The 26,679-nt window shown below is 44.3% G+C and overlaps 1 protein-coding gene and 1 long non-coding RNA gene across 5 annotated transcripts in view; one reads left to right on the top strand and one right to left on the bottom strand.

Annotated features, from left to right (window-relative positions):
• ELFN1 (extracellular leucine rich repeat and fibronectin type III domain containing 1) overlaps window positions 1-26,679 on the top strand; it is a 197,429-nt gene that overhangs the window by 56,441 nt on the left and 114,309 nt on the right. Inside the window, exons 1-2 of one of the 2 annotated variants that reach the window (XM_069084815.1) lie at window positions 25,090-25,215; window positions 26,246-26,308. The exons of the other annotated variant lie outside the window; for it this stretch is intronic. The gene's annotated coding sequence lies outside the window, so the exon portion shown is untranslated. Of the gene's footprint in view, window positions 1-25,089; window positions 25,216-26,245; window positions 26,309-26,679 lie in introns of those variants that run through there. 2 annotated transcript variants of the gene reach the window in all.
• The window catches only part of LOC138158688 (uncharacterized), a 45,352-nt gene that overhangs the window by 8,188 nt on the left and 10,485 nt on the right, over window positions 1-26,679 (bottom strand). The window contains exons 3-5 of one of the 3 annotated variants that reach the window (XR_011167709.1): window positions 2,735-2,809; window positions 2,267-2,349; window positions 638-1,625 (exon numbers count right to left, since the gene is read on the bottom strand). This is a non-coding gene — a long non-coding RNA (uncharacterized lncRNA). Of the gene's footprint in view, window positions 1-637; window positions 1,626-2,266; window positions 2,350-2,734; window positions 2,810-26,679 lie in introns of those variants that run through there. The other 2 variants (XR_011167708.1, XR_011167710.1) reach the window with 2 other exon arrangements.

Below are 26,679 nucleotides of genomic sequence, written 5' to 3'. Positions count from 1 at the left end.
GTGTGTGTGTGTGTGTGTGTGTGTGTGTGTGTGTGTGTGTGTGTGTGACAGAAACAGAGAGACAGATACTTTCTCATAGGGTAGATTGACCTAACCCTCATAACAAAGACAGGAGATCTTGAGTAGCCAATGAGCCAGGCATGTATTGAGGAAATGTAAAGTCATGGAGGGGGGAGTACATCAAGGAGAACTTCCTTGAGGAAGGTCTTGGAAGAGGAAATGGCATTCTCCTATTTCTCTTGCAAATGGTGCTTGGAGGGAGGCAGCCACATCCCCTCCCCAGGTTATAGAAAACATACCCCTTGCATTGCCTTGGAGAAAATATCCCCATTTCCCCCAAAGCCCTTCTTCGCTCCCTCTCCCTGACCCCAACTCAAGAAACAGGGCCTGCTAAGATCCCAGGAGTCAGGCTGTCCTCACTCCCCAGCCAAGATTCCGGGTTACATTCATTCTCAGGCTGCCTCTCAGAGGTATTTCAATTAATAGCAATTAACAATCTCTGGGGCTTGGGGGTGAGGGAGCTGGGAGAGGGAAGGCAAGAGGCTGTCCAGGATTGTTGGGGATGTATTCCTGGGAAGGATCATTTTTCTGATCCCTCCCCAACATCTCCCCAGTTACCACCATATCACCATTGTCACTAGGCTCTCTCTCTGCTGGCTGTATAATAAGTTAAGACAATAAGGGCTCCTACCGGGCTGCTTGGCAGGGAAATGAATCCCAAGGGAGAGTCACACAGGCTTGTTTACTGGTGGGGAGCTTTTTCTGCCCGCAGGGTCAGGGCTTGACAATTAGGTCCCAAGCCAGGTAAACAAAAAGCCTCAATGTTCTGCAGATTCCATCCCCCGGCTGGACATGAGAACTCATTAGATCCAGACCATCTCTGTTATCACCCACACCTCCCTGCCCCTGCCACAGTGATTCTCAATGCTGTCTCTCTTCATTCTTGTATTCCTTCCCTTCCCCCAACCCATCCATACCCTTGAAGGTGCTTGAGGGAGGAGGGTGGGCATCCAAGATGTCAGAGAACTGGGGAGGGTAGTGGGCCCTGAGGCCCATACCACGGGCTCACTCTGGAGCTCCCCCAGTCCTGTGCTATAGAGCAAGGCTCATGGAGAGAGACAGCAAAGAAAAATAGGAAGCAATCAGCAGGGGCAGCCACTGTAATAATGCACTAAACATGGAAAATTTCATTACATTAGATTCTTCTGTTTCTCATTGTATAGATGAGATACAGAGTCATAAACAGGAAATTCACAGGGCCAATGACCCCCTTGCCAGAGTTTCAGCTTCTTTTGGTTGGCTAGGGGGAAGAGCAAGGAAGAAAGAATGCCTTCTAGATTTCAGGGCTTCCAAGGCTAGAGTATCTTTTGAGCCATCTCCTTGTCAGTGAGAGCCACTCACTCTCCTTGTTCCCCAGACCAAGCCCTCTTTTTAGAGCAGTACCATTCAGGGCATCCTGTTATTTTTCCACAGGGGAGTTTCAGACCCTGGAAGCCTCAGCAAGATGATTCCTCTTCAATCTTTCCTTCTCCTTTCAACCTCCAAGTACTAACGAGACAGGTGTTCCCTAGATCCTGGACATGTGTTCCACTACCCTCCAAAGGAATTCCTAGACAGTGGCATAACTGAGAAAGACATCGTTAGGGGAAGAGAAAGGGACAAATGTGTTAGAAAAAGATCCTAGGGCCAGAGAATCCTTCAGACAAACCTGAAGAGGAAACTAACACATTTCTCTGTTTATACATTTCCATCCAAATACCTGTTCAACTGTACATGCCTTATCTATACAGTTGTTTGGGTACACCTGTTGATAATGCATGCATCTGTGTACCCACATATTCCTGTGTGTACCTGGAACTCTCATACCCTTTGCTGTCCTTTTGGGGGAGATGATGGTTCTTTGGCTTGGGCCTGGGGTCCTCCCACACCACTAGCCTCCCACACACCTTTCCAACAGCTAGTCTCTGTGTTTAGAGGAAAATGATGGATTGCTATTCTCTCTCCTCCCCCTCCCTGCAGTGCTGTAGAAAGGAGCTGGATATTCGATTGTGTGGATATTTAGGTATGTGGTTTGGGAAAGGGAGAGCAGGGGGAGTCATAATAGGAGAGTACACTGTGAACTGTTCCTGAGTTCTGTATGGCTCTCCCCCTCTGAGCTGGGTTAAGTGAGAAGCACCAGTGGGTTAGTGAAAAGAAGATGGCCTTCCTAGCATAGTCAACTCCTGAATATCCACATGTGGGCTCTCTGTAGCAAAGGCTAACTTACCTCTGCCATCTAGCTGGTTTCCATGCCGACTCCCCACCGCTCTGATATTGCTATGTACGCAAGAAACGTAGTTTTGGAGGCACCTAAGGAAAAAAAACACTTAATCAGGGCAAGTTAAATCTTCTGTTTAAAAGAAATCAGATACTACATTCCACAAGCTTATGTTAAATGGTTCTGGATTAGCTGCTATTTGGGATTTTGTAAGCCATGACTCCTGTGTGGATGATTGAGAGGTTTCTTATTTTTGGCATGTATGCACAGACTAGGGTTAGGGCAGCGTCCCCCCAAATGGCATGTCTTACGCTGAAACTGGCTCAGAATTCAGGTCACTGAGGACCAAAGTCTGAGTCCCCTTCCTCCCACACTGTGTTGTTCCCATTTTTCCAGGTGGACAGACTGAGGCCCAAAGCCATTTCCATGACAAACTCATGTTAACCCACTAAAAAAAGCTGAGCTCAATGATCTGACCTTGCTGGGGCACCGTACGTTAACTGCTCATATCCTTATTATCCCTCCTGATCCATAGCCTCTCATTCTGCTCTGCTGTGGAAACAAAACAAAACAGAACATAAAACACTCAAAGACTACAGCATTGCCAGTCTCTGGAAAAACAAAGCACTTCCTGCTTCCAACTTTTAATTCTCTGATTCTTTGGTTTACACTCAAGAAAAAGAAGAGCTTTGTACAGATTGGCTTTCACCCTGGGGAACAGGTGGAAATATCATTTGTCTGAAATGGATTTGTACTCTTCTGTCTTGTGGTTTTCCTCATTTTCTTTGCCATTTTGGCTAATTATCAAAGACATTTGCGGTGAAACCCAGGCGGGCCCAAGCCTTTCCCACCTTAATCCTCTGGCAGAGTCAATGGGCTCAGTTGGCAGGGTTCCCATGGTAACAGGCTATGATGTCACAAAGGGAGGATTAGAATGGAGTGGGGTGAGGTAGCATGGTGGAGGGAAATGAAATGGGGGCTAATGAGAAGCTTTGGTCTCTCAGCTGACCTTGTGAAAACATAAGGAAGGACCAATGGGGGAAGTATTCCAAGATTACTCAACCAGTCTCCACTGAACATTTACTATATGCCTAGCACTGTGCTGGGTAGAAAAGAAATAGGAGGGCTGCATGTTACAGGAAAAGATCACGGACCTTGGAGTCACAGGACCCAAGTTTGAATCTTGGCTCGGCCACTTACTACTAGTTTAACTTTAAGCAAGTCATTCTTGTTTCTTTGGGCTTCAATTTTCTCCTCGATAAAATGGGGAATTGGACCAGATTGAACTCTTAAATTGCCTTCCAGCTCTGGATCTGTGGTCTAAATATAAGATGATAGAGAAAAAAGGCTTTCCCAAGTTCCCTCCAAACAGCTTTAAATAATGCCTCAGTACACTTTTTAGTTGTGTGACCCTGGGCAAGTCACATAACCTCTATAGGTCTCAGTTCCTCATCTGTAAAATGGGGCCACACTGGAGAAGGATATCAAAATATCAAACCATTCCAGTATCTTTGCTAAGAAAGCTCTATGGGCAGTGTCCATGGAGTTCCATAGAGTAGGGCATGACTGAACTAAAAAAAATGTGTCAGATACTGTGCTAAGTGCTGGGGATGCAAATACAAATAATTAAGACAGTCTCTTTTTGGAGGGGGCAAGGGAGGGCAATTGGTTAAGTGACCTGCCCAAGGTCACATGACTAGCAAGTGTCTTGAGGTCAGATCCAAACTCAGGTCCTCCCAACTCCACTCACTGTGCCATTCAGCTGCCCCAAGAACTTACCTAAAGGGGAATGAGAAAAGGGAAAGGGAATACATGGTCACCATGGCTGAAGATGGCCCAGAAGTGATGTCAAGGCCTGGATTTTGGCAAGATAAGGCCAAAGGTAACCTATCAAAAGCCCAGGGTGGTTATGGGGGTAGATCCCAATTTTCTGGTTGGGAGGAGGTAGAGATGATGGCCAGAATGCAAACCTAATGACTTAGAATTGGCTGGAAAGTGAATGGTAATGTAAGAAAAATGTTTTGCAAAGTTTAAAACACTGTATAAATGTCAGTTATTATTATCTTTACATTTCCCAGCTCAGACAAGCCTCCTTGTTGGCAGTTCAGTCCCTGTTCAAACCCAATGCCTGGATGCCAATAATACCCTTGCAGTCTCTTGTTCAATGAACCTGTATTTGCAAGTTCAAGGACTTCAGTTGGGGAATTCTCGTGTTGCTTCCTATTCTGTCATATGCATCTAGAACCATACTAGAAGTTCCATAGCCTAACTCTAAGCCAGTTCTAACCTTCCAGGAAAGAGAGGTTGCTTACTATCTAATGTAGACATTGGTGTGATTTGTAGAGCCTTTTTCCCCCACCAATGTAGATGCCAATCAATATCTTGGTACATTTTTCTGAAGGTTGTTTCTCACCCCATTCATCCCAAGAATAGTAATGTTAGGCCTTAGTATACTGAAAAACACACATACATAGCTCTGTTCTACATCTCTGGTCTTCATTCTGAAAGCTTTGGTGTGGCCTTTGGCCAAAAACAGTAAAGATCTGACCTATCTCCTTCTTAAGGTCTAGCTGTGAGTCAAACCAAACCCATATTTGCCTTCCAGCTTAACTGACATTCCCTAGTTCATCATCAAGGAAAGCTAGGTGGCATAGTGAATATAGGGCTGGGCCTGGAGTCAGGAAGACTCATCTTTCTGAGTTCAAATCTGACCTCTGACACTTACTAGGGCAAGTCACTTAATCCCTATTTGCCTTATCTGTAAAATGAGCTGGAGAAGGAAATGGCAAACTACTCTAGTATCTATGCCAAGAAAACCCAAAATGGGGTCATGAAGAGTTGGACATGACTGAAATGATCAAACAACAAAACATCTCATCATTAAAGCAGTTAGGATAATGTGTACTGGAGAGAGGGGGAATAACAATGTAGAAATCCAAGAATCAATTACAAGTACCTCTGTACTGGGTGGCTACCTCTTTAGTGGGTGGCTTGGGGAATCTGGCTTAGAGACTGGAATGTTTGACCTCTTGAAAGTTGACCCCTTGAAATCCCCTTCTCACCTATGGCCCTTGAAGATCTTCTGTGTGGTTCCATTTTTCAATGAGACCAGTTCACTAAGTGGGGATCATGGAAGCAGAGTCTGCAGGGATTAGTGAAATCCTGAGCTACCAGAAATCAGAACATGGCGGGACATGGACATATGCAACAAAGATGGTACAATGGATTAGTATAACCATGGAATTTATAGCACGGCATTTAGTGGAAGGAGCATTGGTTTGGGGGTCAGTAGACCTGTGTTCAGTCCCGCCTCTGCTATTTGGTACTGTATGATCTTGGCCAAGTCCCTTAACCCCCTGCCCCAAGCCTGTTTTAAAATGAGGGTATTGGCACTAATTGGCCTCTGAAGTCCCTTTACCTCTAGATCTTTGATCTTATATGAGTCAACAAAAATGTTTAGTCATTTTCAGTCGCCTCTAACTCTCCTTGATCCCTTTTAGTATTTTCTTGGCAAAGATACTGGAGCCATTTGCCATTTCCTTCTCCAGATCATTTTACAGATGAGGAAACTGAGGCAGATGGGGCTAAGTGACTTGCCTGGGATCACACAGCTAGTAAATGTCTGAGGCCCAATCTGAACTGAGGAAAGTGATTCTTTCTGACTTGAGGCCCAGCCTTATATCCACTACACCATCTAGCTGCCCATGAACAAAAATATACCGAGTGCCTTCTCTGGTCTTCTGTGTAAGGAAGGGATTGTGTTGATATGGGGTCACACAGAAGAAAAGAAATGGCATAAGGTCCCTCCCCATAAAGAGTTTATAATGTGGTTGGAGACACAAGACATGTATTTTTAAAACTTGACCCCCAAAAACCTGGCAACCAAATGGTAAATATTGCCCCCTGCCCTAAATGCTTTATTTCTGCTGGTGGTTCCACCCTAGATTAGAATCTCAAAGTCATCTTCCAGCCTCTCTGTCACCATGACACCCACTTATTTGCAGTTCTTACTGATTCTGCTTCTGCAATAACTCTCAGATCCATTTCCCACTTCTCATGCACACAACTGCCATTCAATTCTCATTTCTTCTCATCTAGACGATTGCAATATTACGCATCATAGGCACTTAATAAATGTTTGCTGAATTGAATATCCTAACGAGTCTTCCCACCTCTGTTCTCTCTTCTCTCTAATCCATCAGATATGCTATTGCCCAAGTACTTTTCCAAATGTGCTTTCAGTGACTTTCTTTCCAAATAAAGCAGAGATTTCTGATTTTGGCATTCAAGGCTCACCATCATTTGGTTCCATCCTACCTTTTGAGGTTTCTCTAGATTTCAGCCAAACTGGCCTGTTTTTCATACCCCTGTCTGGTCTTGTCCATGTTGAAACGGACTCCCCGACTTCAACTATTATCCTTCCCTGACTTCCAAGAACCAACTGCTTCTCAGGAAGTCTTCTGATTAATGCTCCCCATATTCTCAGTTAAAATTTTTCTTTGTCTCCTCAAATTTCTTATACCATTTTCCTTATACCTTGTGTGTCTTTTTCTTCCTATTAGATCAGGGGTTCTCAACTTGGGATCTATGAACTTGTTTCTTAAAAAAAATTTTATAACTATTTCAATAGAACTAATTTCCTGTGAAATCCATATTTTAATGTATGCATTTATATACATTATTCTGAGAAGGGGTCCATACCAGACTGCCAAAGGGTCCATGATGGAAGAAAGAAGGAAGGAAGGTAGGCCAGTAACCTTTCTCATTAAATGGTAAACTTTCCGAGAGCAGCCTCTGAATTGTATGTATTTTTGTATTCCCCATACCCAGGATAGACTCTTGACTATAATGCTATATTTTAGACTATTAGACTATAATTTATTAAATTTAATTGAATTGTTGAGATACCAAATGAAAGATCCAGTCAGTAAGTATTTGGTCCAGCAATTCAGAGGAAACAAAGATTACTGCAAAATGGGATTTTTAAGAAAGATTTCATGGAGGAGATAAGACCTCAGCTGAGTCTCACAATGTGCGTAGGCCTCACTGCAACCCACTGAACTAGTTAAGAGTGAAGGTATCTTTTTTTAATCCTCATTTTACAAATGAGACTCAGTGAAGAAGGGAAAACACTTTGGTTGCTATGAGTGTCCCTGGGTAGTGAGATAGTATTGGAATGAACATCTATTGGACTGTTGACCCAAGCTCTGGGGCACAGGATAGTTGCTGGGGGCCTGGAATGATGATAACAGTGACTTCAGCTTCAACCAAACTTACTCAGCCCCAGTCACTCTTTCCTCTCAAATCCCCACAATGGAATTCTACTTGTTTTCTCCACGTCCTCAGTAATTGGTCCACAAATACCTAGGGACTAGCCAACCTAACTTTAACCTATGGACACCTTGACCAGCCTTTCTAGTTCAGGGAGCTAGTCATGGACATCAGTCATGGACAGCTGCATTCCTCTTTTCACCTGCCATGCCTAGCTTTCTGCCTTTCACGTCTGGTGTCTAACACCAATTCTAACAGACATAAAGAAAAGAAACAGGGTGGGACTAGAAACTTTGGAGACTGTCTGTGGGGGGATTGACTTTGCTTGCCTGAAGAAAGCTGCCCCTCGGGTGGCTAGGTGGCGCAGTGAATAGAGCACCAGCCTTGGAGTCAGGAGGACCTGAGTTCAAATCCGGCCTCAGACCCTTAACACAAAATCTAGCTATGTGACCTTGGGCAAGTCACTTAACCCCAATTGCCCTCCAAAAGAAAAAAAAAAGCTGCCCCAACTTTATCAACTCCTTTCTTTGAAATGGGAACCACAAGACTTCCCTAGGTCAGTGACCAACCGTGTAACCTTGGGCAAATCTCAACCTTTCTCTGGGTTTCAGTGTTTCCTACTTTAACAAGAGGTTTGAATTCATCTTCTAAGGACCCTTAGAAGCTCAAATGGCATTCCCACCTGGCACCTAGCATGCCTCTCCTCCCCAGAGAGGGTCAGCTGCACTGTAGTGAGACAGCCAGACCCACATTGGCTAGTTCCTCCATCCGGCAGCTGCCTCCCCCAGGGCTGGAGAGCACATAAGAGAAACATGGCTTGCTGTTTTAAAGCTTTTAAGGTGGGAATAAATTTAATAAGAACTCTTTATCGCTAGGTCTGCAGAGCCCCATCTGAGCCGCAAGGCAGAGAGGAGCCAGCATGTGAACCACTTCCTACATGGTCATGAAAATCATCAAAATGGAAGGACCCCCGGAGGTCATTTAGTGTGTCCCCTGTCTCCAATCCAAGATTGCTGCCGGAACTTAGAGGATGTAGATCAGATTTTTCTTTTTTTCCTCCTGATCCTTTCTTTTTCTTCCCCTAGCATTCTTTCTCTGGGGACAGAAATTTCACAGTAAATTGTCTCAGTACCCCACGAGTCTGGGCCAAGACATCCTTTACATCTTACCTAAGTCATTTCTATTGCAGCTGCTGAAGCTCATTTCATTTTGGCAATGGAGGACTGTTTGGCATCCCTTCACAAACATAAAAATAATAATAACAGTGCCTCATATCTGTATAAGGCTTTATACTTTCCAAAGCTAACTCCTCACTATAAGTGGGTAGGGTGTAGATATCTTTTTTATCTTCTTTCAACCCGGAGAGGTCAAGGGACTTGCCCAGAGCCACACAGTAAGAGTAAGTCACTGGTTGAGCTAGCTAGTCAATTGTTGACAACAGTTTATGTTCCTTCTACCATACTCCCTGATATTTCATTTCTGACCCCTCATAACACACCCTTTTTCCCTGAGGAAAATGATTCTCAATTTTTATTTTGCTATTTAGAAACAGGCCTTTCTGTGATCCCTCTCTCACCACCTCCCTCCTCCAACTTAAGACTTTGCAAACTGGAACCCAAAACAAAAGTCAATCAGCAAATCCTGGCATTTGCCTTCAGATGCAGAATTAATGGAAGGAGTAAAAAAAAAAAAAATTAAATAACCCAAAGGGGAAGAAAAAGCGGGGCCAGGGGTGGAAATCATTACCAGGCTTTGACAAGTGTGTAAATATTTCATAGGGAGCATTGCGAAGCCTGAGGGCTAGGAGTTCAGAGCTCACCTCAAGGAAGTCAGGCCCTTTGTTAACAAGAAATTGAGCTGGCTTGTGTGCACAGGGTAGAAATTAAGCAAATGATATTTGAGCTCCATATTGGCAAATAAGCTCTTCAGGATCAGGGAGCAAAAGGGTCTGGTAATTGAAAGAACGTCTGCACCTCCAGTCCCATCTTGGGGGAAAGCAGGGAGCCCAGCTGGAAGGGGGCTGGGCATCACATGACTCTCAGCTGCTATTCCCAGCATGAACCAGGAAAACTGTGCAGATGTGGCCATCTGGTGAATGGGAGCATGTGGTGGAATGTGAAGGCAAGGCCTTGGTATTCTGTCTAGATTCCTGACGGTGGGAGGGCCTTATGGCTTCATCCAGAGTGCCCTTAGCATAACCCTGCCTTCCTATCTTTCTGTTCTCTGGCGTTTCTCACTCCTGGGGTGTACTTCTAAGCAGCATTATTAGAGGAACAGGAACCCCAGACTCTCAGCCTTTCGGAGTTAAAAGGGATCTGAGAGGTTGTCTAGTTCCACCTCCCTCCCTCCCCCTATCATCTCTCACTTGGTCAGTACATTTTTTTAAGCACCTACTATGTGCTCTGAGGCACTGTGCAAAGTGCTGGGGATATAAATATGAAAAAAAGAAAAGAAAGACAGCCCTTACCCTTTTTAGGAGTTTATGATCTAATGAGGGAGGACAAAACATAAAAGGAAGTTGAAAAGGGAGTGGGGTTTAAGTGGGGAAGGTGGAGAAATCAGTCAAATCCTAAAATAATAGAGCCAGGTAAGTAATGAGATGTCTAAGCAAAGCTCTCACCTTAAATGGAAGTCTATTGCATTAGCTTTCTAACTGGTCCTTCTGCCTCAAGTCTCTCCTCACTCTAATACATCCTCACTTTATTACTTAGCTGATTATTTTTTTTTAAATAGGTCTCACTCCTTTGTTTGGCACTTAAAGCTCATCATAACCTAGCCCCTTCCTACCTTTCCAGCCTTCTTCTAATTTACTTCCCTCTTTTCATTTTACTACCCTCCACCCACTCTCTGATTCAGCAACCCTGACCTACTTGGAGATTCTTTCAAAACAACACTCCATCTCCTTTCTCCATACCTTGGTCTTACCCCCTTCCCATACTTGCAATGCTCTTCCCCCCCTTCACCTCCTCCACTCTTCCTTCAGAATTTAGCTCACAGCTTCTTCAGGAGGCTATTCCCAATCCCCCTACCTGCTAATGTCTTCTCTGAGATTGCCTTCCATCGACTCTGAACATATCTGGCACGTACCTACTACACGTCTCCCCAGTAGAGTGTGAACTCTGCAAGAAGGAATTCATTTTGTCTTTCCTTCTATCCTTGGTACTTATCTGGAAAATAATAATAAATCCTCGTTGTCCATCTGGGAAAATCACTACCTCCTGAGACAGCCCATTCCACTTTTGAAAAATTTTAATTAAGGAAATCTTTAAGCTAAAATCTTATTTCTATACAACTTCTACCCATTAGTTTTCATTTTGCCCTCTAAAGCCAACCAGACAAAGGCTCTTTCAATGTGATTGCCATTGAAATACTTGAAGACAGAGGGTGGCTAGGTGGCTCAGTGAATAGAGCACCGGCCCTAGAGACAGGAGGACCTGAGTTCAAATGTGGCCTCAGACACTTAACACAAAAACTAGTCATGTGACCCTGGGCAAGTCACTTAACCCCAGTTGCCCTCCAAAAAAAAAAAGAAATATTTGAAGACAGCTCTCATGTCCCCAAAATGATCTAGTGGAAAACCTGCTGGAACACCAGGGACCTGGTTTCATGGCTATTTATTACCACAGTGACTTAGAGAAATTACTTAACTTTCTTGGGGCTCAGTTTTCCTACTGGTAGAACAAGGAGGTTACCTCTGAGATTCCTTCCAGCCTTGTGATCCCCAGGTTTTCTTTTCTTCACATTAAGCATTTTTAGTTCCTTCAATTAAATCACTGAAGCCAAAATGGAGCATTGACCAAGGTGCTAGATACAGCTGTGGTAGAGGAAGGATCAATCTAATTAATTGATCAATAAGTATGTTTAGGTGCTATCCGAGGCACAAAGACAAAAGTGAAGTAGTCTCTGCCCTCAAGGAAATTACATTCTATTGGGAATATACATAGAAAAAAAAATATATAGAGTGTACAAAATAGTGTAATTTTAGGTGGGGGGAGGTACTAGAGGTTGAGTGGGACCACTTAGGTCATGGAACCTAATGTCCGATCTTAGATCTAGGCCAATCCTTTTCTTTTGCAGGCGAGGAAGTTTAGAGATAGAATGATTTGTTTCCATGTGCACAGCCAGTAAGGATTTGAACCCAGCATTTCCCTATTCCCAGTTGTATGTAAAAGAGAGAGGGAGAGGAAGGGGGTGGGGGGAAGAGAGAGAGAGAGTTAAGTAAAATATGCTAGGTTTGAAGGTCTTGCTGGACTGCTAGATATTTGGATAGTAAGATAACTTCCCAGTGAATCCCAGAGGGTTCATAGATGAGCCATGGATTTTTAAAAGACCAGAGAATTTCAGACTAGTATGAACATGAAACATCTCTGCACATCTCTGGGGGTCTTTGCCTGAGGCCCCTACCCCTGGCATCTGCCCTTCTCAGTTGTATTTAACAGCATTAGCATACATTAGCATACAGGGGTACTGAGGCTGTCCTCAATTTCCATGTCCCCCTTTCTACTCCCATTTCTCACCCTACCCCCATTCCATTCTATTATTTCTTACTCTCTAGCCTGATGCGTGAGTTCCCTATCTCCCAGGGAGCTAAGGGGCACAGTGGATAGAGAGCCCTGAGCCTGGAATCCAGAGTTCAAATCTGGTCTCAGATTAGCTGTGTGACCTTGGGCAAGTCACTTAACTTCTGTCTCAGTTTCCTCGACTGTAAAATGGGATTAATAACTGCATCATTATAATAATGCATAATAACTCAGGCTCTCGGGAAGATCCAAGGCGATATTTGCAAAGGACTTAGCACAGTGCCTGGTACATAATAGATGCAATAGAAATGCCTATTCCCTTTTCCTTCCAGTTTCATCTTCTCACCTGATGTGTGATGCTGCCCTTTTCTTCTCAGATCAGCACCTCCCCCTCCACCCCTGTTGTAGGGTACCAGTATTGTTCCTACCTAAACCCATTCCTAGCCTTCCATCCCAGAGGCCTCTCAGCAGCAAAGGGACATGATGACCTAGGTCAGCAGAACAGCCTAATGACAGTGTCCTAGGGCCGGTCTTCCTTCCTGCCACTGGAGGAGGGAATAGAATCTTCGGGGAAGGTCTCAAGAAAAGACCCTGGACTCACCCTCTTAGATAGGAAGGGAGGAGTCCTTAAGTTCCTACTTAGAGGAACTGTTTGGGCTCCTGCAGCTTACCGGTAATTCCTATGTGTTTATCCATCTTAAACTACCAGTTTGGTTAAAAATAAATTATGGGAAGAGGGAAGCACAGCCCACCCTATCAAGCTAAGTGCAGAGGAGTCACTCGGCCATTGATATTGACCAGGAGAGTTGAGTCGCCTCATGGGCTGGATAAACAGGAAGGAGTGGTCCCTAGGAGAACAGGGATTGTTCTCCCTGGCCTGTGCCTCCCCACCCCCCCCTCCTCCCCACCAACCACAACTTCCTTTTTCTGCTTGGGTGCAACACCCAATCAGGTTTTCAGTTAGGGATGTTTCTGTGACTGGTCTTGCTTCATTCTTCCCTGCTCAGAAGCAAAGGTTCTTAATTTTGGGGGTGGGGGGGGCAGTCTGGTGAAGTCTTATGATTTTCCACTAGACCATTCATCATAGATTGATTCTGCTTGGCCTCAGAAGGCAGAACTAGGTAGGAATTATAGGTTGAAACTATAAGGGGGAAGTTTTTGGCTGAATATAAGGGAAAACTTCTGACTGACCAGAGCTGTTTTGTCAGGTTATGTTCCGGTATGGTCCCTTCCAAGCTTGAGATGCTACCATTCTGCTACTCTAAGTCAGGAAGCTCAAATTTATTGTGTTGAGATGTATGGGCAACCTAGGACTGCAGTGAGACTACCAAAATAGAACCCATGCCTAGGCTCCCTAGTTCCAGTCTGTGCTCATTTATCTGCCCCCCCCCCCCACCAGATTCATTTCATGGTGCTGAGAGACCCGAATCTCTAGGCTGACCTGAGATTGTGTTTTCTGGAGTAGGAGCAAGGTAGCCTCTACCACGTGAGTAAGCCAATGCACAGGATGCCAGACAACCAAGTAGAGTTTCCACAGGCTTGGGCCACTCAGGCACTGCCTTATTCTCTGCCCCAAAGTTGCCAACGAAGCAGGTTTCCCTATAGCCCTGTCTGATTACTCTAGGGAAAATTACTTAGGGAAAATCTTTGCTTAAAGCTCAGTTCTTTACCAAATTTGAGTGGTGGCAATATGGACCCCCTCTGGAGAAAGTGCCTCTCATTGCAGGGCCCTCTCCATTTTCTCAGCTTGAACCCAGACCCTCCTGCCCAAAGCAATGATTTGGATATGGTTTGCTGCCTTGGGCTCTGAGTCACCAGCCCACCAGGGGACCTTTAAAAGCTGGAGCAGGGGCTGGGAGATTGTCAACCTCCATTAACTCATTCTCTTTATCAGGGCTTCAGAGCAGGAAGGGGGTGGGGTGGGGATCTTCCTTGCATTGCGCCCTACCACTTTGCTCATACACAGTGAATTAAATTTTTAAAAAATTAGGTAACTATTCCTGGCTCCCCTGAGTCACAGAATTGTGGGCTCTTAGAACCTATGGTGTGTCACTTAATCTGTGACCCTCAGTTTCCTCATCTGTAAAATGAAGTTGTTGGATGTAAGTCAGGTGCCACCTCTTATTTTAAAAGCCTTTCCTGATCTCTCCCCACCCACCACGCTGACAATACCCTCTTCCTCTTGAAGCTACTTTGTGTTATGGTGCGTGGGGTAACACTACATTTATTTACCTTTTTACATGTTAAGATAGCTAGGTGGCAAGGTGAATATTTTACTGAATTTGGAATAAAGAAAATCCGACATCAAATCCTTCTTCAGATAACGATTAACTCTGACCGTGAACTCATCAACTTAAACTTGTTCAGTCTTAGTTTTGTCATCTATAAAATGGGGATAGTAATAGTCCTTACCTCATAAGCTTATTGTGAGGATCAAATGATAGAACATTTGTAAAGTGCTTTGTAAACCTTAAAGCACTCTACAATGCTGACTGTTATGTTGTAGCTCCCAAGGGTAGGACTATTTGCTTTTGTATTTATATCCCTCAAAGTACCAAAGTCAATCAATAACTCAGTATTTATGAAGCACCTCTTAGATACCAGGCATTGGTATATAAAGACACTTAATAAATGCTTATTATTATAGACTTCTCTCATTCTATATACCTGCACATAGACCTAGTTAAGGAGAGAATACTGGGCATCACCAGCCCTAGGCCTCAGCCAGATAGTGTGATGCTCTTTTGGCTGGTGAAATGCTAAATACCAATTTGTTGGAGACCAGAAGTAATTCAGTGATCCCAAGTGGAAGGGGCAGAATGTCTGACAGTCTGGAGATCTCTTCCAATGGAACAAGTTCTCACTGGTCTTGACTGGAGGCAGGAGATGGTTTTGGTGACCTCAAGTTCAGGAATCCTACTTGTCTGTTTGGGTGGAAAATGAGGACCCTGACATCTTTCTCTCTTCTTTTAGCCCTGGTACGTAGGAGGAAGGGGATGGTCTGTGTCAACATGAGCCCCTATGGTGCCTTGCCAGACATTATAACCATCCTTTACATGTATAAGTGCTTGATATGTTTGTGGAATGAATGAGTGAGTGAATAATGCAGAGGAAATGCACAAGTCATGACTCCTTACACTGCCAGCTTTGTGGCTGTGAGCAGGTAACTTAACTTCTTAGAGCCTCTGTTTCCCCGTTATTCCCAAATGGGAATAACAACAGTAACTTACCCTACTTACCTCATAGAGCTTTATGGAAGTTTCTTTGTAAACCTAAGCACTCTAGAGAACCCTGAACTAATAGTTGGATTTATTGTTATTTGGAGAACCAAAGAATAGATAAGATGGGCTGGACTGGGCACTAGGTCTTTCTCAGCCCTAGCAGTCACAGGAGCATAGGACCAGGTCCCCCTTCTTATCTGATCTGATACAATCCCGTCCAACCCAACCAGCATTTATCAATTTATTAATAATTCCTATTTATTAACCACATACTGTATACACTGCACTGTACTAGGCACTGAGGTTAGAAAAACAAATTAAAAAACAATCATTGCCCTGGAAGAGTTTATATTCTCTCCTGGGATTCCCCAGAAATATAGCTTCCCATGCTATGAAGCCCATGGTGCCCACATCAGAAATTGACCAGATTTCCCTATCAGGCTCAGAGGAGGCAAGACAGATGGAGGAATGTGGGGTCCTGTAGCAGAACTGAAGTTCCTAAATCTCATTCTTTACCCTTCAACTCCCTACACAGACCCCCAGTAGGGGACAGAGCTTGTAAAGAGTTCATGATATCCATACTCTGCGATTCCAAGGCCAGTCAAGAAGTGGAAAAATTAGGGTGTGGGTCACAAAAACAATCTCTCCCCTCCCTCACAGTGAGGATTTTTACCACTGAACTCTCCCTAAGGGCCTCTGCTCTGTCCACACCCTACCCTCCTCACCAGTCCCATCTGCCCTCCCCCCTCTTCCCTGGGTTGAAACCAAAGTTCCTATGCCTCTCCCAGAGCCTGGCAGGGAGAGGCAGGGCCCCATAGAAAGACTGATTGTCTGACATTTGCACATTAGCTTCCAAGAAGCTAATAACTCAATTTGGCTCTTTCATTTCAAAGCCTTGGAAACCTTTCTACCTCTGTATCCCTTTGGTCAGTCAGTCGATAAACATTTATTAACCATTCACCATGTATCAGGCACTAAGTGCTGGGCATTTTGTTGTTTGTCCTTAGTTCTTGAAGAGGACCGGTGACATCACAGTATGGTGCCTTGACTTGGGCAAGTCATCAGCTTCTCTCTCTCTCTTTCAGAGTCATTGAGGTCCAGTGGCAGGACAAAAGTTGAGACGGCCAGCGATGACCAGACTTGGCCTTTCTAAATTAAGGTCTTTCCCAAGCCTCAGTTTGCCCGAGGCAATGCCCATTCAATGACTAAATTAGGTCTTCTTTGGTTGCCCCTGTAAGAACACAAGTAGAGATTGTTTTGATCTTTGTATCTGTGCCACCCACCACAGTGCCAGTCTGGCCCACAGTGGGCAACCGGGCCTTGTTTAATGCTGTTCTCTCTACTACCCTACCCCTCTTTATTTGTCAAATTCTTTCCCATCCTTTAGAGCTTAACTCCAATATCACCTCCAGGAAATCTCTCAGTCGGTATCAGCCTTGTGCCCCACCCCCTCAACCTCAAAAGAGCCTGGTCTTTATATATCTCAGAAACCCTCATCTAGTGTTTTGTATTAGTTTTTTGTAAAGAAAGGCAAAAGACAGTCCCTGCCCTCAAGGTGCTCAGTGGGAGACAACATGTAGACAACTAAATACTAATAGGCTATGTGGATAAACTGGAGATAATCATAATCAACAGAATTGGGAAAGGCTCCCCAGAGATGGGTCATTGGATATCTTATATTTAGAGCCAGACAGGACTTCAGAGTTCATTCTAGTCCAACCCTCTCATTTTTCACATGAGGAAACTGAAGTCCTAAAAGAAGTGACTTGTCCAATGTCATGCAGATAGGAAAGTGGTTGAGGCAGGATTTGAACCAAGAATCTTACACTCCAAATCCAGTCATTTTTTTTTTTTTAAAGCAATTGGGGTTAAATAACTTGCTCAAGGTTACACAGCCAGTTTTTTTGTGTGGGTGTTAAGTATCTGAGGCTGGAACCTGATCCTGGGTCTCCCGACTCCAGGGCCAGAGCTCTTAAACACTGTGCCACCTGGCTGCCCCTCCAGTTATCTTTCTATAAGCTTGGTCTTTGTTTGGGCCCACTTTGACTCAGACTAGACTGAAGCGGCCATTCTTTGCCCTGGCCGCCCCCCCCCCCCTTTTTAACCTACCCTTAATCACCGAATGGGAGTTGCCTCAGTCAAAAGGAGACCTGGTAAAGACATTAGCGTTAAAAGTCCAAGGTCTCCCACTGTATCCCAGGCCATCTCCAGACATCCTGATCTATATCTGGCCGCTGGACCCAGTTGGCTCCAGAGGAGAAAGTGAGGCTGGTGACTTTGCACAGCCCTGCCTCACTTAAATCCAGATCACTTGCGTGTCCTGGCATCACCTCCCTGCTGTCATGGTCCTCTTGGGGAATGAAGGACAAACACCAACCTCTTCTGCACTCACTGCTTCAACATCTGTGTGTGTGTGTGATTTCTTTTTGTTGTTGAGTCATTTTCAGTCATGTCCAACTCTTCACGACCCCATTTGGGGTCTTCTTGGCAAAGTCACCAGAGTGGTTTGCCATTTCCTTCTCCAGCTCCTTTAACAGACAAGGAAACTGAGACAATCAGGTTAAGTGACTTGCCCAGGGTCACACAGCTAGGTCTGAGGCTAGATTTGAACTTCCTGACCCCAGGCTCCACACTCTACCCACTGAGCCGCCTAGCTGCCTGTGTAATTTCTGCTTCTTCTCATCTTCTCTCTCTTCTCATGGTTACCACTCTAATTATGCTATTATCACTAGACTGCTTCATTAGCAGTAGTCAAGATTCTCTTCTCTCAAAAGCATCTATCACACAGCTGCCAAAATGATTTTCTAGAGTGGACATCTGACCATGTCACTCCAGTGCTCAATAGATTCCAATGGTTCTCTATTGCCTCTAGAATAAGATCTTTGTTTATGTTTAAGTTTTTACAACCACACAATACATGTATACAACATATGTGTAGCATGATATATAGGCATATGTGCTCACATGTGTGTACACACATAGACATTCACGTGTACATGTGTATGTACACGGGGACATGTATACACGTACATGTAACATGCATGGGACATGCATGCATATGAGAAGCAGCCTAGCCTGGTGGATAGGCTGACCTGGTAGCCAAGAAGATGTAGGTTTGAGTGCCACCTCTGATACCTACTAGGGAAGTGACCCTGAACAAGTCAAGTCTTCTCACTTACTGATAATTAGCATTTCTGTGGCACTTGAAGGTTTGCAGAACACTTTATGTTATTTTACTTAAACTTTACAATAACACTTTGTCGTCCTTATGATTACTATCCTTGTTTTTTGTGTTTTTTTTTTTTTGGAGGGGGGAAAGCAGGGCAGTTCGGGTTAAGTGACTTGCCCAAGGTCACACAGCTAGTAAGTGTTAAGTGTCTGTGGCCAAATTTTAACTCAGTTCTTCTTGACTTTCAGTCTAACTTTCCTTCTATTGTACCACCTAGCTGTCTTCTAAGACTCTTTAAGTTGCAGAGGAGGTGCTAACCTACACTGGTGGAGGGAGTTTCCTCACCTGCTTTTGAGTTCTATATACCAATGAAATCAAGTTTGGTCCCTTTATTCCCCTATATTTCTTCAGATATGTTTCTATACACATATATTATCTTCCTTGATAGAGTGTAAGCTCTTTGAGGCCAGGGATTGTTCTATTTTTGCCATTGCATCCTTTGTCTAGCATGGTATGGTACATGGCAAATAGTAGGTGTTTAATAAATGCTTGTTGACTAAATAACCATTATAAGATATGGTTCCTGCCCTACAGAAGTTTCAAGAGATATAAGGACATCATTAATAAATATCTAGGGATGGCTAAGTGAGTCAGAGAATAGAGCACCAGCCCAAGAGTCCAAAAGGACCTGAGTTTAAAAAAAAATGGCCCCAGACACTTATTAGCTCTATGACCCTGGGCAAGTCACTTAACCCTGATTGCCTTAAAAAAACCCAACCAAATATCTAATACAAAATAGATGAGTGTATGTGATATATATATATCAAAAGGCACCTTTGGAGGGCTGAAGGAATATCAACTGAGAGATTCCTGGAAGAGGTGATATTGGAGTTGAGCTCTAAAAGATAGGCAGGAATTCAACAAATGAAGAGAAGATAGAATGAGGCAAGGCCCAGTTGCCCACTGTGGGCCAGACCGGCACTGTAGTGAGTAGTGGGGATACAAAGATTGAAACAGTCTCTACTTGGATTCTAATAGGGGTGATGAAAAGTACATGAAAAAATATATACTATAAATATAAAGTTAATAAATATAAAAATAATAATTATAATGTTAATATATACAAGTATACACAAATATGGAGGTAACTAGGTAGTTACACTGGGCCTGGAGTCAGGAAGACCTGAGTTCAAATTTGGCCTCAGACACTGGCTATGTGACCCTGGGCAAGTCACTTAACCTCCATTTGCCTTACTCCACTGAAGAAGGAAATAGCAAATCTCTCCAGTATCTTTGCTAAGAAAACCCCAGGGACAGTATTGGTGTGAAATGGTCCAAATGAACAATTTTCAAAGCAGTTAAATACAGTAGGGTAGAATGGAATAGGAAAGATTTCCTACAGAAAATAGCCCCTAAACTGATAAGAATTCTGCGGAGGGAAGAAGGAATTGAATTCCAAGCATGGGGGATAGCTACTGTGAAGGCATGAAGGTAGGAGATGGAGTGTTATAGGTAAGGAACAAGATGGTCAGTCTGGCTGGATCACAGTGAAAGAGAAGGAAAATGCAATTATTCAATAAAGCTGGAGAGATAGATTGGGATATCCTAGAGACCATAGGAAGCCACTGGAGTTGGTTGAGTGAGGGTCACATGGTGAGATCCGTGCTTAAGGAAAATGATTTTGTCAGCAGTGTGTAAGATGGACATGAGTGGAGAAACACTTGAGGCAGAGAGACCAATTAGGAGGCTTTTGAAATAATCTGGAAGAGAGGTGATGAGGGCCTGAACTAAGAAGGTGGCTGGGTGAGTAGAAAGAAGGGGACAGATGCTAGAGATCTTAGAAAGGTAGAAATGGCAAGATCTGGCAGCTAATTGGATCTGTGGAGTTGAGGTTAATGCTGAGATTACAGACCTGAACACTGGAAAGATGGGCATACCTTTGACAGAAATAGGAGTTTGAGAGAGAAGGTTTGGGGGAAAGATAATGAATTCTGTGTTAGACACACTGAGTTTCAGATGTCTCTGGGACAGCCAATCTGAAATGACCAGGAGGCAGTTGGTGAGGCAAGACTGAAGCAAAAGCCAGTGAAGAATTTTCTGAGAAATGACAGGACCCATCTTTGCATCAGGAAGACTGGTCTGGCAGTGGAGGAGTGATAATGAAGGCACAGCAACCTATTAGGGACCAATGCAACAGTTCAAGCACTGTTCATTCATTTTTCAGTATGTCCAGCTCTTCCTAACCCCATTTGGGATCTTCTTGCGAAAGATACTGCAGTGGTTTGCCATTTCCTTCTCCAGCTCATTTTACAAATGAGGAAACTGAGGCAAACAGGGTGAAGTGACTTGCCCAGGGTCATACAGCTAGGAAGTGTCTGAGGCTGGATTTGAACTCAGGAAGATGAGTCCCCCTCACTCCAGGCCCAGTGCTCTATCCACTGAGCCACCTAGTTGCCCCTAATAGTGGGTGGTAATAAATACTTATAGTGGTAGTGGGGATTAAAAAAACAGGATATGGGCTGGCTAGGTGGCACTGAAGTCAGGAGGACCTGGGTTCCGATCCAGCCTCAGACACTTAACACAGAAAAAAACTAGCCGTGTGACCTTGGGCAAGTTACTTAAACTCCAAAAGGCAAAAAAACAAAAAACACAGGACAGATGTGAATACTATTGCAGAAATGGAATCAATCCCAACACATTTTAGCTCATCCTTTTTCCACACCACAATCCCCATCCCAGGTTTTCTGCATCCCACACAGTAGTTCTTTGTTCTAACTCCTATACCATACCTCTTCTTATTCCTATCCCCACCCCAACTATCCCAACTTTTCCACTTCCTATAAAACCTGGAACTCGGAGTTCTATTCCATGGGGGTTTTGCCATTTCCTTCCCTCCTCCATGCTCCTTCTACCCAGATTATATCTACACCTGCCCCTCCCCATGCTCTGGGCACCTTGCCCTTCCCCTTAGCAGCTGATATTCCATCTGAATTTGGCTCTTTATCCAGAGTATCTGGAACAGCATTGCCCACACAGATGGGCTCACAACATACACACACCCACAGATGTATACATATTCAAGACACAAGAATACACAGGCCTCTGAGCATCTGTTTGTTGTTTTGTTCAGTCATGTTTGACTCTTTATGACCCCATTTGGGGTTTTCTTGGCAATGATACTAGAGTGGTTTACCATACCCTTTGCCAGCTCATTTTACAGATGAGGAAACTGAGGCAGAGTGAAATGACTTGCCCAGGTCTGAGTGTCTGAGGCTGGATTTGAACTCAGGTCTTCTGGACCAGGCTCAGCATTTTATTCACATTCACACACACAGAGCAAAGTTGTCATTGTAAAGTAGACATATCTTTTAGGACCCAACATCAAGTGTCAATCTATGCTCCCTCCTTCCAAACTCTATTCCTTGCCCCAAACTGTCCATTGTGATTTACCAACTGGGCCTGCTTCAGATCTGTTTTTTTGGAGTTCCAAGGCCCCATTCCATCATGGCCTACTGGGTGTCAGGTTTTGCTTATCCCTGTCAAATTAATTCACAGAAAGGTCTATCTTGGTAATTTAATGTGTTGCCCCTTCCCCAGCGGTATCTGAAGTTTAAAAGGGGAGGGAGGTTCAGACTCAAATAAGAAGGAAACTCTCTAAGTCTCTCATATTCCTTGCCCTTGCAAGAACTGTCCCCAGTTCCCAGATTGCTCTCTTTCCTCCCCCTCACTTCTCTGGCTTCCTTCATAACTAGTTTGTAGAATGGAAGTAATAGGAGGTGAGAATCCAATGAGTTAATCTATGTGAAGCACTTTGTACACCTTAATGTTGTGGTCTGTTGTTCAGTCATTTTAGTCTCCATCTGCCACTTCTTTCTCCAGTTCATTTTACAGATGAGGAAACTGAGGCAAACAGGGTGAAGTGCCTTGGGCAGTGTAACACAGAGGATGAGTTCCTGAGGCCAGATTTGAAATCAGGAAGAGTTTTCCTGACTCAAGGTCCAGCAGTCTATCAACTGCACCATCTAGCTATCCCAACATATCTTAAAGCACCATATAAATTATGATTATTATTATAGCATGTATTCAACACTTCCTATGTGTCAGACATTTTACTAAGCACTGGAGATACAAATAAAGGCAAATAAGACCATCCCTCCCCTCAGAGAGCTTACATTCTAACTCTGGGATGGGGGTCTAGGTTCTAGGCCCAGTTCTGCCTCTAATTTACTGTGTAATTGTAAGTGAGCCCCAAAGCAAAGCCTCTCATCAGGGCTTATATAGCCTTCTCTTGGCTCAGAGAATGTAAAGACCTTCTTGACCCACTGCCCAATCACAAACTATCTCCTAAGAAAGAAGCCTCCCACCACAGGCTCCAGGTGCACTTAAGCCTAGGGGCAGGGAAGATCTTAAAAATTTATATTCCTATAACAGTAATCTAGTCCAGTTAAGGTATGGGCTCTGGGAGCCCCCTTTGAGTCCTTGAGGTACAGGCTCTGGGAACTCCCCTTGGACTCTGATTAAATTGTCCCATTTGATGAGGCATTTGCAGAGGCCATAAAGCCTTGCTAGATTTCCCATCCTTGAGCCCATCAAAATATCAATCCACCCTTGAACTGGCCTAGCCCACCATTGTCTGTAGTCTCCAGGTGGCCTCCCACCCTTGACCTCATTAACTCCTCCTGAAGACCCTCCCCAGACTTCTCTAGACCACCCCTAGATTCTTCCCACAACCTTCTGTATAAAAAGACCCCATCTTGTGTGTGAGAGCGCCATAGAATGACCTAGCACAGACTTACTCTGTGTCCAATACAAGCGAACTTTAAATAAACTTATTACTTTTCTTTGGCTGAGAGAAGGCTTGAGTCGAATTCATTCAGCAGGATCCAGTGTGTTGGTATTTTGGGGTCTCCAGATCAACCCTAACCCTCTTTATGGGTAACCTCTTCATTTTTATGACTCCCTGACCTGGGAACCTAGGCAATACCTAGGCCAAACAGTGTTGCAAGAAAACACCAACGTTCCCTTTTTAAGGTGTCCAGAGAAATTAAATTTTTTCCAATGTTGTAAAAGACAACCCAAAGGCGAACTTTTGGGAGCTACAGGCATAGGGCCAGGAAGTCCCTTCCTCCATAAAGGAAGGTTTGAGAGCAAGCCTCAAAAAACAAACAAAAAACCCACCAAAAAAAGTAGCTGAAGTTTTCCCAGTTTCCTAGCACCAAGAGAATTGAAAGAATATGGCTTAGACTTCCAGATAGGGAGTCTGTCCTTATCTTCCATTCTTCAGAAACTGCGCACATGTCCATGTTCTCCAAAATAACCAAATAGGACCGAAAACCTGAGGTCAGGCTGAGCACAAAACAGTCTCCTAGCTGTCTGACCTAATGGGACCTGAGAGGTCAGGTTCCTCTCACAAAAAAAAAAACCCCACAAAACAAAACAAAAAACTGCACTTCCAAGATACTAGGGAAAGAGAGAGGCTTACGTACCTTCCAGTCCTGTCTGGAGAAGAATTTGAGATTAGCAGTGTTTCTGGTAAGCAGGGAACCACAAAAATGAAGAGGTTACCCATAGGTTGCTCTGAAGACCCCAAAATACCAATACACCAGGTCCTGCTGAATGAATTCAACTCAAGTCTTCCCTCAGCCAAAGAACATTAAAGTTTGTTAAAAGTTCGCTTGTATTGGACACAGACTAAGTCCGTGCTAGGTCATTCTATGGCACTCTCACACACATGGAGACAAGATGGAGTCTTATATACAGAAGGTTGTGAGAAGAATCTAGAGGTGGTCTAGAGGAGGAGTTTGGGGAGGGTCTTCAGGAGGAGCTAATGAGGTCAAAGGTGGGAGGCCACCTGGAGACTATAGACAGTGGTGGGCTAGGCCAGTTCAAGGGTGGATTGATAGGCTCAAGTCTAGTCACAGAGGTTTGGGCCCAGCCACAATGTAAGGCTTATGGCCTCATGCAAATGCCTCATCAAATGGGACAATTTAATCCAGAGTCCAAGGGGGGTTCCCGGAGCCTGTACCCCAAGGACTCAAGGAGAGCTCAAGGGGGCTCCCAGAGCCCATACCTCATCACAGTAAGACATTACTCCTCCATGGACTTTAATTTACGTATCTGTAGAACAAGGAGGCTTAGTCTGGACAGTATTTTAAGTTTCTTCCAGTTTTCAATTGCTATAATTCAATCATAGATGAGCACCCAGGTTCCCTGACAACTTACCCCTGGATTGGTGGTATGGGTCGCCATCACTCCTACTGGATCCATTGCTATTCTATCCTTCCCCTGACCTTCACTGATCAGATAAGTGAAACCTGACTGCCAATGCCCTCCATGTCCTGACTGTTCACGTGGGCCACAGAGTGAATCCAGCTGCTCTAGGGCTCCCAGACTTAACTGAGCCTGACCCAGGCCAACTTGACTATCTTTCAGGAAAGAAAGGAGCCTGGCTCTGGCCTGAGCACTGGACAGAGTACCTGAACCAGGCACATTCTGTTCAGGGTACTCCCTGCAGGCTGCTGTGCTGGCTGGGGCATGCATGTGTGGTGCTGACAGACTGGAAGATCCCCAAACTGAAAACCCTCCTCCTGAGATCTTAGAGATACATACTAATTGTCCCAGAGGCTACATAGAGATACATAGTAATTGCCACATTAAAGATAGATTTAGTGCGTAGCCAGTACCTTGAGCATAGCAGAAATCCCAGAAAAGCCCTGGAAAGAGTCAGAAGACCTGGGTTTTAGTCCCAGTTCTACCATCTACTAACTGTGACCTTGGGTAAGTCATTTCCCTTTTCTGAGCCATAGGTTCTTCATCTGTAAAATGACGAGGCCATTTCTAAGATTGCTTCTAGATCTCATTTTCTGGGGTTACGGAATGGAATTGGATTCGGAGTCAAAAGGCCTGAATTTAAATCCCATCTGTGTCATATGACTACATGTGTTACCTTTCACCTCTGTGGGCTTTGGTTTCCTCCTCTAAATCAAGGGGGTTATGCTAGATTTCCTTTAGGGTCCCTTGCAACCCCAAATCCTATGAGCCTATGAAGAGATAACTCACATTTCTATAGCACGTTAAAATTTCTATGGGATTTTCTCACAACCTTAAAGGGTGGAGTTGAGTCAATAAGCATTTGTAAAGAACCTACTCTTTTCCAGGCACTGTGCTAAGAACTAGGGATCCAAAAGTCCCTGCCCTCGAGGAATTCACAGTCTAATGGGGGAGACCACATGTGAACAACTACATACTAACAAGATAGAGACAGAATAAATTGGAGACAAGAGAAGGTCTTAGCATTAAGGGGGGCAGGGTGGGCTTCTTCCAGAAAATGGGATTTTGGCCAAGATTTAAGGGAAGCCAGGAGGCAGAAAGAAGAGGGAGTGAATTCCAGGCATGAGGGAAAGCCAATGAAAATGCTTAGCTGAGAGGAGGACCCTGTTTAAGGAACAGCAAGGAGGCCAGGGTCACTAGACTGAAGAGTATGTAGAGGGCAGGAAGGTGTACAAGACTGGAAAGGGTCATATAATGAAAAGGAATATATATATGTATGTATGTATAATATAAAGGAAGGGGTCATATAATGAAAGACTTTAAAAGCTAAACCAAGATTTTATATTTGATCCTAGAAGTAATAGGGAATCACATGAGAGTTCATTGAATTGGGAGGGGAGGTTGTGCTGTGGTCAGAACTGAGCTTTAGGAAGATTGCTCTGGTAGCTGAGTGCAGAATGGACTGGAGTGGGCAAGAAAAATGAGACAGGGAGCCCACCCGTCAGGTTAGGCAATTCAAGTATTATCTCTTTTATAGGTGAGAGGCTACAGCCTAGTGGATAAAGAGCTGGCCTTGGGATCAGGAAGACCTTGGTTCCAGGTAGGTGGGAGCATCAGTGGAGGCCTGATTGTGAAGGCCAGAAAGTCAGGAGCAGAGAAGGCTGTGCCACCCAAGATAGCCTAGCTGGTCAGGGCACCTAGCCTGGAATGCTGATTTGCTACCTTTTGTAACACCAGTGCCCTGAACTCTTTGCCACTTGTTTCCTTCACCCTCCTCCCCCATATCTCCTCTCTGGTGACCAGGGCAGGGAGGAAGGGGCCTCACAAGATGATCCCATCAGGTACAAAACTGCTTTTCTAGAAATATATGCTGGGAGTTAGGAGGAAAGAAAGCACAGGAGAGAAAGGGTGTGTACATGTGGTTAGCAGTGGGGTAGGGCGTGACAATTTCTGAGTGGAGCGTGTATAAAG

Source organism: Petaurus breviceps, unplaced genomic scaffold (genome assembly GCF_028583685.1).
Source record: "Petaurus breviceps papuanus isolate PSGF00001 unplaced genomic scaffold, PetGlider_PUasm1.0 175, whole genome shotgun sequence".
Taxonomy (NCBI): Eukaryota; Metazoa; Chordata; class Mammalia; order Diprotodontia; family Petauridae; genus Petaurus; species Petaurus breviceps.
This window is presented reverse-complemented; position numbering and strand designations above follow the sequence as displayed.